The sequence below is a fragment of the Coptis chinensis genome, chromosome 2, assembly GCF_015680905.1.
Source record: "Coptis chinensis isolate HL-2020 chromosome 2, ASM1568090v1, whole genome shotgun sequence".
NCBI classification, from domain to species: domain Eukaryota; kingdom Viridiplantae; phylum Streptophyta; class Magnoliopsida; order Ranunculales; family Ranunculaceae; genus Coptis; species Coptis chinensis.
The window spans coordinates 82,445,537-82,455,483 of NC_141457.1; the positions used below are offsets into that span (position 1 = coordinate 82,445,537).

General features: G+C 38.9%; 2 pseudogenes; one reads left to right on the forward strand and one right to left on the reverse strand.

Annotated features, from left to right (window-relative positions):
- Positions 1 to 3,198: 3,198 nt before the first annotated feature.
- Positions 3,199 to 6,081, reverse strand: LOC147518285 (alpha-dioxygenase 1-like; annotated as a pseudogene).
- Positions 6,082 to 7,111: 1,030 nt separating this feature from the next.
- On the forward strand, positions 7,112 to 7,674 carry LOC147518286 (MLP-like protein 423 pseudogene; annotated as a pseudogene).
- Positions 7,675 to 9,947: the final 2,273 nt, after the last annotated feature.

Consider the following 9,947-nt stretch of genomic DNA (forward strand, 5'->3'; position numbering starts at 1 on the left):
TTTGTGAAATCGAGCCTTGAGCCATAATGAATCATCAGGTAAGTATGTACGTTAACGTATAAATCAAATTATCCGTGTGTTACGGAGTATATAATCTACTATCACCTCTCTCTATATTAAAGCTGAGTACATCTTAGGTGGCGCTCTCCAAATAGAGAGATATGCCCACATGGACTTCTCTATCCTATGTGGATTGCTCCCCAAGGATTATAAGTTTCCTAATTTAACTTTGGATTATAAGTTTCCTAATTGGACTTGAACTCTTAAGTATATAAAGCAAAATATTATATCAACATGGAATCAACTTATAACCACGATAATTTGATATTAGGAAATCTGCTTTTAAAACAATGCCAATAAACTCTTTTAACTCCACCCCTACCAATGACCAATTTAAAATACCGAGAGGTCTTTGAAGGCTTGAAGCATATGGATCTGTTTGGAGCGAGTATTGCAGGTTCCTCTGCCTCTTTCGAGTCACCATACAAAAGTTCTCATGCACATTCTATGAAGGTAGTTTTGCTTGCTAATTTTGTTTAAATCTATGCTTTATGCCTTCAAGAAACAAAATAATTTAACACCAGCAATAGGCAATATGCATTCAAATGGGAATTAACACATAAAATTTGGACGAACTACTAAGGAAGAAGGCTCCACTCTAAATATTTGTCATTTAAGTCTTTTTTTTATTAGCAGTTCCTCTTAATTAATGTGCATCTTCAATAAAGTTTCAATGTACGTACACATACATATCGTTTGACCCACCAACATATTGTTAAGTTTGTGTATTTTCCCATAACTTTTATCGAAAAAAAAAATACTAATACTTATAATAACTCTCATCGTAACTTTATATATTGCATAAACTATCATTTCATACATCACACCCAAATCAGTTATTGGTAGAGGACTATTATTTAAAGGGAGCTTCAGTTTTAGTTCTTCAATTTTGTATACTTTAGACCATATACATTAGTGATACATTTTAGTAAGTTACTGTTAATTAAGGCATGCATGTATGTATTTATGGATAATAACCACCGAAGTGCATGCAATAGGCTTAATGGATTACATAAAATGTGAAGTTGTCAAAGAGTATATAGTAAAGCCCATGGACCTGAGGTATAAAATAGATCTATATATGCATTGGAATTGTAACCTTAAAAATGCATTGTTCTTAAAAAGGAACATATATTTTAGCCATTTGAGATTGAATTTCGTTATATTATCCAACACCTTTGGGTGGTTTCTTATGATATGCTTTGGGTTTTGATATGCTTCTTATTTCATCGTTAGTTCAAGTAATCGCGGTGATGAAAACATTGTCGTACATACAGAAAAACCACGTACCCTAACATTAATGAATTACATAAACTGTGAAGTTGTCAAGGAGTATAACAGTAAAGCCCGGGACCCTAAGGTATAAAGTAGATCTATATATGCATTGGAAATGTAACCTTAAAAATGCATTGTTCTTAAAAAGGAACATATATTTTAGCCCTTTAAGATTGAATTTCGTTATACTATCGCAACACCTCTGGGTGGTTTCTTATGATATGTTTTGGGTTCTGATATACTTTTTATTTCATCGTTCAAGTAATCGCGGTGATGAAAACACTGTCGTACATATAGAAAAACCACCCTAAGGGGCACTAAGTTGGTTCCAATGACCAAGAGAATATGTGAAGATTAGATGAAAAACATAAGTGGTTATTAGTCTTTTGCAAATTTGAGCTTGATGCGAAAGAATCAAAACTCATAGCCCTTTAGAGCCCAAAATACTAGCAATCGACATGTAAGGGAGTCAGATCACTCAACAAATTGAAATGCAGGTGAAGATACTGTATTTGGACAAAGAAGCTTTAGAAACTATTATCAACACTTTGAAAACTAAGACCACACAGATGCTTTGTTAGGTACAGAGGCAGTCATGTTGTGCTTCTAATATATGTCCTGCTCCTTTTCCCTTATGAATTTTATAAAAAAAATCTAATTAAATAATAATAATTATAAAATAATGTGCTTATTATAAAACGCACTTGGAACTGAGTTAACTGCCTGAATGTCTGAACTAGGAAATTTTAGACTCGGAAGCACCATGTAGAAGAAAACCAAATGTCTAAACGACATATATCATAGAAAGACAGTGATTACTATCAAATAGCTATGGCGATGCCTCCAATTTTTCATTTCTAATTTAAATACTTGAACTCGATCTACCAGAACTTTTAGTGTTTACACAATACAATTTCTCAAGTAATGAGTTCAGAGTTACATTTTCCTTCAATACTATATTGTAATCGGAGGTTATTGACATCATATAAAGTTACATGAGCGGAGTTGTGGTCTCCCCAGGTCTCCCCAAGCAATGCTAACAAGTTTGATCCGCTCCTCACCTCATAGGAGATACACAATTTTTAAAGCTACAAGCTCATGTACAACCCTCCAAAGAAAATTCTCTACGAGAGGTCGGCTATATGGCTGGGTCGAAAACCTTGTCCATATACTAAAGCAGAGACCTCTAAAAGAAATTTTTCTATCTCCTATGTAGCACTCTAATATGAGAGATATCATTTTCTCTCTCCTATGTGGCACTCTAATATGAAAGATAGTCTTTTCTAATATCCTACAATCCCACGTACATGGAATCTCTTTGGAGAGTTTGAGTGTATTTCCAATATCATTCTTATATATTTGATCAAATAAAAAAAATGCTAAAAAATAGGTGATTTGTAGAATCTAATTCCCTATTACAAATCATACACTTTTAGTGTCTATATATGATAAAGCATCGACTTATTTCAAATATATCCTTAACGCGGCTTCAAAAATATTACATATACTTCAATTAATAACTTATTATTGGGTGTAAAATCAGCTTCCGACGGTTCCCCACATTCTCTAAAGATTATGTGAGATATACCGAATTAGAACACTCAAAATGTTATTCGCATAACCTTTTCATATACCTGGAATTTGCACTTGTTGTTGGTTATTAACTTCTTAAGAAGTAGACCAATATACTTTCCGAGTTAGTACCCGAATACCCATCACGCACTCTCACATTTTTAACATATGCATTTTTCTTCATTTTCGTTTTTTCTTTCTTGGATCTCATTCTGATTTTCAAACACATGTAAGCTACAATATGATAGTACATATTGAAATGCTCATTGACATGGGTGAATTCAAGCATTACTAGTCCGGTGATCTTAGCAGTCTCGCTAATAGCAAATCCGGTGATCTTAGCTTTCTCTCTGCCATTAGTCCTACCAATAGATCGAACTCCTCCACATCATCACCATACACATCACGAAGTGCGTTAATCGCTTCAACATCATCCGTCAAATCTTCCCATTTAGTAATGGGTATCAACATCAACCCCTACGGAACTCATTGTACCTTGCAACTTTCCTCTCTCTGTAGCGGTATACTAATTGAATCATCAAAATCAATACAAGATTATCAGAATGCAGTACATTGAGTTGTTATCCAAAAAGAAAAGAAAAGAATGCAGTACATTGAGTTAACAAATTTTCATCATAACATTATTAGCTTAGCTAGATCACTTGAGCCTAATTCCGGTTAATTTTAAAAAATAATCAGACAGACTCGCGATCAATTGATATATGTTTTATCGTATTACCTTCAAGGGCCGTTAGATCAACATGATCAGGTCTATCTTTTCCATCAGTATTTTGTGCAATCAGATCTTTAAGGAACATAGGATAGTTGAATAGTTTAAGTGCCCCACTTGCTTGATGTCCCATGGATACCATTTGCTTTGTAAATCCAATGTTAAATAAAGTTTTTTCTCCCCTGAGACCAACCACATCAACCATATGAACCCTGTTTTATATGCCTAAACACACAAAACCAATAATGTGATCAATCAAAATATGCAGTGGCGACAATTCATTTAGTGAGGATAGGGGACTAGGGTCTAGGATCGGAGACATACTCTTCAATCAATGGTGGAGTTTTGTTTGGTCCCGGAGCAGCCGCGGTATCTATTAGGAGAAGATTATCGGGTAGAAGTGAGTGCATTCTATAGACATTGACAAATTCCTCTGTTAAGGAATATGGCACCCCATGGGTTTCAGGCTTATTTAGGCCTAATAAACCTCCCAACATAGCCCCTCCCACATGACCAAATGTATCCTTGAATTTCTTTCCAAAGAGTCCATACCTGAAAATTTTGGAGAAATTGAGAGATCACAGGCTACAAAATGAACAATCTTTATTTACACATTAGCAATTATACATTCACACGCATATTTTTTTTCTAAGCTTCAATTTTTTTAATGAAGGACATTAGTTGATAGTTGCTACAAAATGAACAATCTTTATTTACACATTAGCAATTATACATTAACACGCATATTTTTTTCTAAGCTTCAAAATTTGTAATTAAGGACATTAGTTAATACTTTGTTTCACACATTTGAAATAATAGAAATTGGGAATAGGGCTGGAAATGGTGCGGGTTTTGACCCGATCCAAACCCATTTCAACGGGTTTGGACCTTAATAATGAGTCCGAATAAGAAAATGGGTCGGATATGGATTATCCATTTTTAATTCGGATTCAAATATGGTTTTACTCTAAACGGTTCGGATCCTCCTAGATCCGAATCCAAAATATAAAATTTTGTTAATATATCTTCCAAATAATAATAGGTCTCTCTTGTTTGTAGACACGTGGGTGATTGAGAACTTGTAGTTTGCAATTCGGGTCGGGTCGGATCCGATTATCCCATTTACATAAATGGTTCGGATATGGTATGCCATTTTAGATCCATTCGGGTCATGGATCCGGATCTGGTTTTGTATTGAAAAAATGGATTTGGGCATGGATATAGTTTGATCCGACCCGAACCCGCTCCATTTCCAGCCCTAATTGGGAATAGGGCAGGATCTGGTCGGGTTCGGGTCGGATATGGCTATATCCGAATCCGAACCTGAATAGTTTCACAATACCCAAACCCGAATAAAACCGAAATTTAATATCCGAACCCAACCGACCTGATCGGATAACACTAAAAATTTAAAAAAACCCAAAAATTATATATGAACCCGATATACCCGAACCCGACCAGAATAAATAAACGGATATAAAAATGCACCTGAACCCGATGTATTCGGTCTTCGGGTATGATCGGATTTGAGTCTACCCGACCCGATTCCCTGCCCTAATTGGGAATAGAATATTGTCGTTGAATTCCCAAAGGATTAGAAATTTGTCCTTATTGCCACTTGCCGAGTGCGCCCTAAAGGAAGGTTGTTGAACATTTAGGATGTGTGCTTGGGAAACTTGGTGTAACTATGTAAGTATGTGTTTATGAAATTCCCCAATCGGCCATGATAATGTCATTTTGTTTCTAATCCGGCCATTGTCAGCAACTCAATGCAAAAAGTTGCTGACATTACCTCACTAATTGCTGACAAATTGTGTTGTGTTGCAATTTGTGGCGGAATTGGAAACACATTGACATTATCATAGCCAAATCAAGAATTTACCCAAAATACAATGAGTACACACTTTCCCCAAAGAAAAATACACAGTCATTACAACCTGGTGATATTTTTGCTGCATTGTGAGTTTGTGACCACCAATTGATTCAATCATTCAATCTGAATAAAATTCAAAGAGCCCTTTCTTTTTCTTCCCAACTTCTAAAATTTTAAACAATTTCATCTTGATTTTTAAGTTTTAAGATGAGGGCATTGGTTAATTCCAGTGAATGGGGTTGGAGCTGCTTCTTCAGGTTAAAGAATTTGCAAGGCTCTTCTAATCCAAAGAAATTGTGTTTTTTCCATCTTAACAAATTGATGTAAATGTTTGGCTTCTGGGTATTTTCCGAAATTGAGTTGTGGCATTTATGAATTGAATTTAATCGGTCGAAGAAGGCGATGAGTAAACGATGTTGTTGCATGCCTACCTAAAGAAAAATGTTGTTGCATTGGAGACATAAGTAGCTGGTATAGAATCCCATTGTTCCCGGCTTCCATTAAAAATTGTGTTTGAATCGCCATGGGATGATTCATCTTTAAATTCTCTGTAGAGTGAAGCCCCAATCATACTGTCGCTTTTGTAGCAATCTTGATTTGGATTAGTGTTCTCAGTGTCTACTAGCATAGCAGCAGATAACTATTTGTGATATAAAAACTTGGTTTCATTCCAGATTCTGGAATCAAGACCACCAATTGATAGTTTGTACTTATACCAATTATACACGATAAGAACACATCCTGGTTGCATCATATTAACTGATTACTAAAGGAGTTCGTGAAGAACTTAAGAAGCTAGTGTTCAACTATTTTATAGTTTTTTGTTCGGTGGTAGTTCAATTTTATTAAGTGGGAGGAGATATCTATTCCGGTACGTACTGAAATTTTGATTAATTGTCGAGGGTATTTAAGTCATACAAGTAAAGTGAGAAAGGGGTGCAATTCACGTGACTTTTTCTAACGGCTAACATGCCTGCCCTCTAGATTGTATCAATCATAAAATATTGAAATTATTTAATGTAAAAAACAAAGTACCACTGTATTTTTAGGTCATCATGTCAAAATCAAATGTTATTTCAATTGTGGGGATTAGGAAAGGGTCATGATATATACTACCAAATTTCTTACAAACTCATCTTTCAATTAGAAATAATGTATGGTACGTGGACTTCCTTTTGAAAGTTCATAATGCCTATTAAGGCACCAATGCTACCAGCAGATTTCCTACAAGCGCATAGCCATGAAGTTATTACGGGTGCCAAAGTAGAACGAAAATCAAGTTTCAGGCAGGTACGAACACTTGGAAAAAAAAATTATTTCAATTGTGGGGACTAGGAATGGGTCATGACTCGATCATGACTCATGATGTAAGATGTGTGGATCAATAACTTACCACAGGAGTGTGCTTAATATCTTTTGAGGTACAGGATAAGGTATTATCGTAACCTTAGAGGGGTCTGGTGTGCACTTGACCTCCTATATATAGTGCAATCCATGTTGCTTCTAATTTCCATCCTACACAAAGTTTCTCTTCTATATACTTCCCTTTGCATCACATTTAGCCTGTTGTTGATCATATCACCCAATAAAAACCAAGTATCATGGGTGTGCTTGAATTGAACGTAGAGGTCAAGTCCCCAACAGATAAGTTCTGGAGAGGTGTAAAGGACCATGCCACTATCTTCCCCAAGATCTTTCCTGAACGATTTAAGAGTGTCGAGATAGTTGAAGGTGATGTACTAAAGGCTGGTTCCATCCGACTCGTGAAATACGTTGAAGGTGAGATGGTCACTTTATAACTATTCATAGTTTCATACATTTTGTTCTAGGTCATCCAATATTAATTTAGCATAGCACGCAGATGATACATTTGGTTTCTTACGCATATATAGGTACGCCAGGAATCACATTTGCTAAGGAGAAAATGGAATTTCTAGATGATGAAAACAAAACCCTGGTGTACAGTGTCATTGATGGCGAAATAACACATCTTTATAAGAGTTTAAAGGTTCATTTACATGTTGTTCCTAAAGAGGAGGGAAGCCTGGTGAAGTGGGGCCTAGAGTATGAAAAGGCAAGCGAACAAGTTCCTGAACCAAATGACATGAAACAAATCGCAACAAAGACCATTAACTGTTTAGATGCCTACCTTCTCCAGGCATGAAAAAGGTCACTGTAAAGGAGCGTTTTGGTCTTCTCCTAATTACAACTGGGAAGAACGGGAAAGGTTAGGATTTGGGACGTGACCGAGGTCGCCTTGAGCCGAACCCGCTTATATCTTCTCGTTTTCCTTTTTTGCGGGGGAGAAGAATCAGGTCTGACGTAGTTCCAGTAGGTGGTATTTATAGAGTTTTGAGAGAGGAGATCCTTCTGACACGTGTATTCTTTTGTACAAATGTAGGGTGGAGATCGCGGATGAGTGTTGAATTGGATCTGTTATGATTGGGGGTAGATGCGGTAGTCCCTATTTCCCGGTGTTGAGATTACCACTAAGATTTTGGCAATCATTACCCCAGGTGGGACGTGTTTCTATTCGAAGCGTTCTGTATTTGGCGAAGTGTTCGTACTGAGATATCTCCGTTCGCACCACCTACCTCGACTTCGCCGCAGGTCGGTCTTGGAGGTCGCCTTGGATTCATCATCTGCGCGATGCATCTTGGAAGTCGATATCTTGAGTTCGATATTCTCTCGCTTTATCGCGCGAAGCACGATGCCTATGAGGATATCGCTCCCCCTACCTACCCGGTAGAAGGCGTTGGTGTAAAACGCTTATTTCTTGAGAGAAAGAGTCCGACGGCGTGGTGGGCGAGTTTAACAAGAAGTGGATGAACCGACCGGTAGATCGCCACTTTGAATGTGGTGGCCCCGTGAATTGGCGGGGAAAAGGTAGTTTTAACTTACGTGCACGCGATTGAATCGTAGAGTTGAAGCGGCGATGTCGCCGCGTTATCGCGGAATCGCTGAAAGGGCGATTGCCTTGGAACACGTGTGCGGGCTATAAGCGTGAGGGTCGTAATGATTACTCCTTGGTAAGCGAAGCAGGCGGTTTATACAAAATCAGATTTGGAATCTGAAAAAAGTTGCCGTGTTTTCTTCTTCCGAAAAACGCCGACTAGGGTTTCCCGGTGAGTGCTCTATTCTTTGTTGTCTTTCCCATTTCCTTTTGCTTTCCTCTCTCGGTCCCGCTCGTTATTTTAAGTAAGTAGGTTATTGTAAGGCTATAGGGTTTAGAACCGAATATTTGATAGAAAAGGGGTTGTTAGAATGTCCGATTCGATGATACTCGGTCGGAGGAGGTCCAGAGATATCTTTGAGTTGTGGAAAGTACGAGGATGAAGAATCATTAAGTGTCGGCGTGGGGGTTGAGTTAGAAGAAGAAGATAGGATAGGAGGGTAATGCCCGATCTCGGTCGAGGAGATGGCGTGGCCGATGCCAGTCGAGGGGAGAGGTCGGCATCGCGATGTGCCCCTAGAAGTGTGAACCGTCGTCCGCTAACTTTTCCCCGAGAGGAGCGGCCAGATGGGATTAATGTCCCTGACCTGGAGATATATGAGCCACGACTGAGTGAAAATGTTCGTAGTGAGGAGTATAACCCGCCGAACGGTGGAGTTATAATCTGTGAGGGCGGTTAGGCGCTTGCAGATGCACATACCGTTCTCGAAACTGGTATGCGACTTCTTGGCGCTTTGTTGGAAGTCTCCCTGTCAGTTCGTGGGTAACACCTGGCGATTATTTAAGGTGTTCGACCTGCTGAACGCGAGTGGGGAATATGACATAGGGGTATCGGATATAGTGGAGCACTATGTGATACGTCGATCGGGGAACATGAACTTTAGCTTGCAAACCATGACGACGCGTTCTGCCGTGATCGATGGAGTAAGCAATGAGGCCTGGACTAAGAGACCGTTGTTGCTAGTTGGCAATTACTGTGTAAGCGGGTGTATACTGCGAACTAGGATTTGTAACATATCCGGTGGGTAGGAACACTTTTTCGTTGTTATTTTTCTAACGCGTTTGATAGTTTGCTCTAACAGTCTTTGTTTTGCTTTGGCCGCAGAGTTTTTCGTGAAGCGCTTAACCGATCGTGGGGAGATAGAAAAGATTATTTCGGTGACTCGTCTTTGAAAAACAAGCGAAGTTGCCCGAGGTTGCTCATTTCTTTGAGGAAAAGGGAGGGGGCGCGATCGGGAGAAGAGGAAGGTGCAAAAGGAGCGGGCTCTAAGTCGAACGGGCGAGGGGTGATGGAGAAGCCGCAAGTGATCCGGTAACACGAGGAGAGAGGCGTGGTGCGAGGGGGGCGCAAAGCTGCCTGTTAGGGGAACCGCAGATTTGGAGGATCGGGCGGTCGGCTGAATGGGGTTCGATCGAGGCTCCTGTAGAGTTGGAGCCGGTGGTTTGATTCGCCGTGCTAGGGGCGGTCGGAGAGGAGGCCACGC